Consider the following 7,939-nt stretch of genomic DNA (forward strand, 5'->3'; position numbering starts at 1 on the left):
CTCTCACATAGCTTCTTTCTCTTCCTCTTGTTTCACCTTCCTCATTTTCTTCCTCTTTCCTTTTAGCCTTCCTCTTCATTTTCCTCTTTTTCTGTCTCCCTCCTCTTCCTCATTTTCCACCTCTTCTGCTTTTTTTTTAAATTCACTCTTCTTTTCCTTCCTCTTCCTCTTTCATTTTCACCTCTTCTTCTTCGTTTTCTTCTTTTTGTATATCCTACTTCTTCTTCCTCTTTTCTCAACTCCTCTTCTTCCTCCTCCTTTTTTCTACTTATGCTTTACTTCTTTTTTTTATGTCCTCCTCCTTCCTCTATTCCTCGTTGTTTTTCTCTTCACCTTTCTTCCTTATCCCCTTTCTCAACCACCCTCTTCTTCCTCTTTCTCTTTTCCTCCTCCTCCTCCTCTTCCTTCATTCTGTTTTAACCCCTTTTCTCCTCTTTCTCTTTTTGCACCTCGTTCTTTCTTTTTTTACATTATTTTTTTTTGTTATGTGACGAATAATCTTTCATTTCGTCTTGTAAAAAACTCATGCATCTCTCGGAACAAATTTGTCTATATTGATCCTTTAATGCAAAAAGGTCGTATTATAAGTGATATTGGGGATTCCGTAACACCTCTTTCTTTGCGATTTATTGTGCACATTAACTCTTCAGTCCTCCCGTATTTTCACTGACGCAAACCAAATCGATATTCGGAAGCCAAATGGGATAGAAGAGGGTGCTACGGCAAAATAAATCGCTAAGAAAGAGTTGTAACGAAGCCATTCATGTTACTTGTATTACGGCCCTTAGTCTGACACTGGATCAGATGTAACCCTAAAGAACTCAAGAGGTTTACATGGCTAAGCTTAAGGGTACTCATTTGTTTACCTTAAAACAGTTACTTTACCTTAAGACATAGGGTTGTATTCTAACAAGCTTTGGAGATTTTGTAACAACTCTTCCTGTGTGAATTGTTCTGGACATTACACATCAACTTACACTTTTATATTAAGGAAAATTATGTCGATATAAAAGCAATATGAATAAGGTATAAGTGAATTTTAAGGCTCAATATGCAAAATAAATCGCTAAGGAAGAAGTGATACGAAGCTTCCCATGTCACGGAGAATTCAGCCTTTTGTAGCTTGACTAACTGAGAGAGAGAGAGAGAGAGAGAGAGAGAGAGAGAGAGAGAGAGAGAGAGAGAGAGAGAGAGACTGGTTCACCTATTCTTAACATTTCAACATAAACCTCAGTAAATATCCCCATTCACCTAGCTAATTATGTGTACCTTCCATTAACACACCTGACGCTCATTTCACTAATTCAAGTGGCGAGCATTTTTCGTTCCCTCCAATATAAACCCATCGTCATCACCTTTCAATTTCTCTTGTACTCTCCTTTAGTCATATTCTTCTCTCTCTCTCTCTCTCTCTCTCTCCTCACAACCCTATGTTACTCTTCTTTCTCCATCTCTTCAAATCACCTCTCCTTCCCTACACCCTTCTTTCTTCCTTCCACTTCTCCTTCTAGATTTCTCTCCTGTCCTCCTAATTTTGCTATTCCCCTTTTGTTTAATCTTGCCATTCTTTCTTTCCTTATTCGTTTTCTTACCTTCTGCCCCTTGGTCTTCTCTTATACCTCAGTCGTTTCTCCTCGTGCGTTCTTTTTCCTTGTTTAGTTTCTCTTCTCTTTTCAACTTTCACATCCTTCCTTCCTCCCTTCATTTATATTGCCTCCTCTGTCTGATTTATTTTGCCTCTTTCATCAATGTCTCTCTGTCTCATCTCTCTCACTCTTCTCTACTTGTTCCTCTTTCTTTGTCTTCCTAATGTACTTTTCGTCTCTCTCTCTCTCTCTCTCTTTTTTTTTTTTTTTTGTCTGTCTCATCTCCTTGTCAATCTTTGTCTCCCTTTCTTCTCTTCCTTTCTCTTTATCTAATATATTCTGTCTCCCATTTGTTTCTTATTTTGTTATTCCCAAATTCTCTGCTTCTTGTCCTTCTAGTTTTCCTTAAATATTACCAATACCTTTCTTACATTAATTTTTTTCTTTTTTTCCTCTTTCCCTCTTTGGCTTCTTTATCTCTTTCTTCGGCGACCTCCTCTCTCTCTCTCTCTCTCTCTCTCTCTCTCTCTTTCCTTCTCCAATTGTTTCTTTTCTCCTCCTCATCCTCCTTTCCCTCGAAATTTTATCTTTTCTTCCCTCTCTTTCCCCTGCTCTCTCCTCTCCTCTCCTTCCCTCCCTCTCCCACACTCCTTTCTTCACTTCCTCACTCTTGTCCCCTTCCATCACTTTCTCACTCTCCTCCTTTCCTTTCCTTCCTCTCTCACTCTCCTCCTGTACTTCCTACCATCTCTCCTTCTCCTCCTCCCCTCAGATTATACCGTTTACTCAGCTTTTCAATTAGACAGGAAGTTAATTTGCTTAATGCGTCCACCCGACTCGACACCTCATATTCGACCTCATTCACCTCCTCTGCGACACCACTTACCATTATTCAACGCTCGTTCTCCATCCCCAGTGCACGTTCTTTCCTCATACAGCTCTTGTTCCCGTTCTGCTTTTTTCTTTCATATATTATTCTTCCTTCTTCTCACACCTCTGCTATACGACGTTTCAGTGTTGTAGTAAAAACACTGTGGTAGAGAACATATACGTACTTCCTCTCTTCTTTTCGCCTTCTTTCATTCTTTTTTTCCATACGTTTTTTCTGATTGGTACCATTCCTTCATTTATCCGCCAATTCATATCAAGCTGACACACTTGTTCCTCGGGCAAATACCCCAGTCACCCTTTTCACCTTTTGAATTTTGGCCCTTCAACCCCTTCAATATGGTGACGCATCATTCATTTCCACCAAGCTGCCACCAGACACTTTTCTTCAACTAAGGATGTTTGGTAGTGAAGGGATTAATGAAGGCTATATCTAAACTCTTATTGTTAAAAAATCTCTCCAAAGTTGAATAAAATCGTCTGGAGATAACAAGAAGGAAGCAAATAATACGTCATCGGAGTGTAGAGGTTAAAGGCTTTTACTGGGTCAAACGCCGAACCATACAAACACACATATATTTAGTCAGATATGACAACGCAAATACGTAGAGTTTTCCAACTTTTGCGACAAGGGGTGGGGGATAATTATCTTTTTGGGTGCTAGAGATTTCTTCCTTTAGACCACTTCGAATTTTCTAAGGAATGTTGGCAGTCTTTAATTCAGATACCGTTTTTAATCCATTGCACAAAATTAACTCTTCTCGGTTCCTTACAAACCATGTCACCTAATTCATTCACCATTCTTCAGATCTCCTCTCTCACGCCTTTTCTCGTTCTACATTTTTCACCATTCTTCTCTTATTCTCAGTCCCTTTCATACAGTACAATCTCTCCTTTGCCCATTCTCAGGCTCTCGTACATCGTCTCTTACTTTTCGAGCTCTATCCCTCTCTTATTCCAGTCCCTCTCACATACACGAGCTCTCTCTTCCTTCACCATTATCATTCAACTCACACTCCTCGTTTCTCTTACATCATTTTCGTCATTCGGATTTTATTATGAATCTCTCACACACCGTCTCTGCTACACCACTTACAATTATTTCCTTCCCATTCCAAATCCTTCGCACATGGTCCCTGTTCTGCTTCAATCAATATTCAGCTCATATTCTCAGCATTGCTCCATACAATCTCATTCCACCTCATTCTCAGTCGACCTCACATCTCCTCTGCAACACCAATTATCTTTATTCACACATCATTTTCAGTCCCTCGTTCACAGTGTCTCTTGCCTCACTCTGCCTCTCTCGCTTCGTCTCCCACCGTTCAGCTCTTTTCGCCTCTTTCGTAACACTGATTATCATTCATATTTTACTCTTAATATCTTTCACACGATCTCCTGTACCATTTATCATTAATCATCTTATTCTCAGCCCCTTCTGCAAATCCTTTAATAATTTAACTCACTGTTCTTCACTAATTTGTGTCTAGTTATTCATAGGGGTTCATATTGGTACTCATATTCTCCCTTTTGTTGCGAATATTATTACTTTTACTATGCACAGTAAGTATAATGTACAACAGTTAAGATACAGTACAAGAGATAAGATACAGTACAAGGCTTAGGTACAGGACAAGAGCTAAGCGCAAGAGTTTGAACAAAATGCAAGAGTTAAGCACAAGAATATGGCCACAGTGCTGCAATGACACCATTTTCATATTATCTGTGCTATGTCCAGACGATTTTCTTCAGCTTAAGGGAGATTTTTGAACTGAAGGGATTAAGGCCTAACCTTCCCTCAATCCCTTCAGTACTTGGGGTTTTCTTAATTCTGAAAGTAGCACAAATAAACAAAGCCACTTCCAGCAAAAGGCAGTCGACACCATAGTTTGGGTTCACAAACTTACGATCAATTCTCTGTCGTGAGTGAAAGCAGTGTGCATAATCTTCCTAAGCATCCATTGTTATTCTTGACAAAAATGATCTTAGTAACGAGAGGCAACTGGTTTTAAATTTATGTGTGAATCTAGGCTCCCAGGATGTAAGCTGTTCAGTGCCTCATATCTAAGATCTATTACCCAAATCCTCTACTGCCTGTCAGGAGCGTAGGGACCCTGGCTAGGCTACTTAGTCCAGACATCAAAGACAGAGACCAGTGGCTTCCCCAGAGAAACATAAAGTGAGGAAGAATGTCAAACCAACTCTTGGAGATAAACCCTTAAGGGCCGCATCGACTGGACAGCCTTGACCCACTAGACCCCCAACGTCCATTTGGTTATATGCTTACCATCCGCAATAATAAATGATTTCCTGGGCTTTGAGAAACCATTGGGCTTGCCACTCAATGTTGAGTCACATAAAAATTGCGCTACTTACTTTGTGTAAATTGTACAAAGTATAAAAGTTTCCTGCGCTCCTTCTTCAAATGCAGCACCAGGAAGTTCAGCTCTAATGAGGTAAAAAAAAAAAAAGAAGGAAACGGGGAGAGAGAGAGAGAGAGAGAGAGAGAGAGAGAGAGAGAGAGAGAGAGAGAGAGGCGACAACCCTGGAGCGAGATACTGTAACTAGCGGAGCGAGGTTGATTAAGGCGTAACAGCGGCGCCATCAAGACCCCGAGTCCCCACCTAATGGAGAAAAAAGTGACATTTCCTGGAAGCCTTTCAGTATAATGACTTCCATTATTTTTTTTTTTTTTATAGTTTTATTGCCGCCATACGATTTTATTCAGCTTAGCAGAGAGATTTCATAGTGAAGAAGTGAGACAAGGACTCCATCAACCCTTTGCCTATGTGGAAGTACTTTTATTTAATTATTTACATTTTTCAAGTAAATTCTTGCTACTTTTGGACACCCGTTTTCTTTTTTTCTTTCTTTTTTATTTTAGCTTAAGAAAGTCTCTCACACTGGAAGGGTTATCTAAAAACAAACTCCATTAACCCCTTCAGTGTTGTGAGATACTTATGTTATTCTAATATGGATTTTTTTTTTAAGCATAGCGAGTTAAAAGCAAATTCTGCTAGCTTCCGTATGCAGGCTCTTTTCTTTCCTTCTTTTTTTAATTTAATGTAGCAACCCACAGACGATTTCACTTAACTTGAGAGAGAGAGAGAGAGAGAGAGAGAGAGAGAGAGAGAGAGAGAGAGAGAGGTGAATCTGAGCATTGGAAATTGGAAGTTACTAATGATAATGAGCACCGTCACCGATACAACCCTCTCATTATTATGCATGTTCAATATTCACGAGTATAATGAAAGTCAAGCTTGCAAAAATGAAAGCGAATGGAAATAACAGTGAAACGAACACTGGATTTAAATGGGAAAGAGAAGGTACTGAAAATTGCAAACAATAAAGAAAAACGCCAAGAAAACTACCAGCATGAAAGAAGAAAAGGATAACGAAAGAAAAAGAAAATGTCTATATTAATACCTAACTATTTTGCAAGTGTAACTTAAGTAGACAGTCAGATCTTCCAAGTGTCAGTCATCCCCTAAAATACGACCTGCAGTAGTTGGTGTGCATCCAAGTCTGCACTTATACTAAGGGGGTAAACAGGAGCAGGGGAAAACAAACTTGATCTTCCATTCTGACCGGCTCTAGCTTCCAATACAGAGGTAGAAAAGTGGAGACAAATACGTGCTATGAATATGTTTTTTTTTTTTTCCTTTACTACGAAATGTTTCCCATAATGTTGAGCAAAACCCTCTGGTGTGAAAAGAATAGAACCAAATAAATGAGAGAGAGAGAGAGAGAGAGAGAGAGAGAGAGAGAGAGAGAGAGAGAGAGAGACCACACTGAAGGGGTTAACAGAATTTAGTTACTTCGCAGTCTCCACAGAGCTGAGTAAAATCACCAGCGCGGCAAGGATCAAGCAGAACAATGCAATGGTAGTGAAGGGGCTTTGCAGGTGGAGATATTAACCAGGTAGTGAGAGCTCTTATAGACCGTCTTAAGGAGGTGTGGAACTGGATACTGGAATTAAGTCTAATGGTGAATATCTAATTACCAGAGACATGGACGGAGGGAGGGGAGGAGGAGGAGGGGGAGAGAAAATGAGGAAAGGATGGGGGAGGAAGAAAGCAAGGAAGCATCGAGAGGGAAGAAGGAAAGTGGGAGGAAGGAAGGACAGATGATGAGAACTGGAATGAAGAAAGAAGGTTAAGTTTAGCATGCTTTTTAAACTTTTTTCTTTGAGATTTGTGTTTTTAATGTAATTTTGAGATCGATATAGTGTTTGTGTGTGTGTGTGTGTGTGTGTGTGTGTGTGTGTGTGTGTGTGTGTGTAAATAATAAACAAAGGAATATATATGTACCGAAAGTAGAAATAAACCAGTAAGGAGGTGGTGCTAATCATATTCTCCAGATGACAAGAATATGCTTTAAGGAGAATATATTGAAGGAAAAAAAATAAAATCCGAAAAAGTTAAAGACATGGAGAATGTGTGGAAGGCAGGAAGTGTAATGAAAAAATAATGAGCAAAGAATTAATGTATGTAAAGTAAAGATAGGATTCGTAATGAAGGAAGAGAGAGAGAGAGAGAGAGAGAGAGAGAGAGAGAGAGAGAGAGAGAGAGAGAGAGAGAGAGAGAGAGAGAACGAACCACAACGAAGAAGACAGTGTGGAACTGAGAAGGAAGAAATAGTAACTGCAATAAAAAAAGGATGAACAAATAAGAAAAACGAATTGAAGAAAAAGATGAGGGACGAAATTAGGTGAAAAAAAAGAGCAAAAGGTGTAAGAGATGATAAATGAGAACGGCAGTGAAGTAATGAAGACAGAGCAGATCAAGAAAGTTGGTGGGAGCAAGTTCAGGAAGCGCAATAAAAACAAGTGGAAAAGATAAATAAAGCTCATGTAATTAAAAGTGGAAACCATAGCGAAGAAAGAAGGTGGAAGACATAAGGAAAGTGAATAGAGGAAAAATGGGAGCCGTCATGAAGAAAGTTAATGTATAAGAGAAATGGAGTGCACGGAAAGAAAAGACTGGAACCGCAGTGTCGAAAGGCAGATGAGTGATAGAGAAAAGATGAGAACTGCATGGAAAAAAAGTAGAAGGAACAGAGAAGAAGGCTGTTTGGTGGTAAAAGAGAAGAATCACAGTGACAAGGAACAGGTGAAATAGACAAGGAAGAAGGAAATGATAGAAACCCCAGTGAAAATAAAATAAAACATGAATCGAACAAAGACAAGGCGATTTCATTAAGCTCTGGGAGGACTTCTTGCAGCACCAGAAAAAAAATTAAAGACGAAAAGATATATCAGTTCACTCCAATGGCATGCTTATATTCTATTACTGCTAGCTCCAGACGAGTTTATCCAGCACTGGAAGAGACTTTTCCAACTGGATGAGTCAGATATGGTCTTCATTAACCCCTTCACGACTAGAGAACTGTCTTACGATCAATAAAATAATCTGGTGGTAAAAGGAATTAAATAAGGGGCATCGCGCTTTAGGGACAAAAGAGCA

Source organism: Coenobita brevimanus, chromosome 101, assembly GCF_032717465.1.
Source record: "Coenobita brevimanus isolate Jiangsu-jjx chromosome 101, ASM3271746v2, whole genome shotgun sequence".
Classification (NCBI taxonomy): Eukaryota; Metazoa; Arthropoda; class Malacostraca; order Decapoda; family Coenobitidae; genus Coenobita; species Coenobita brevimanus.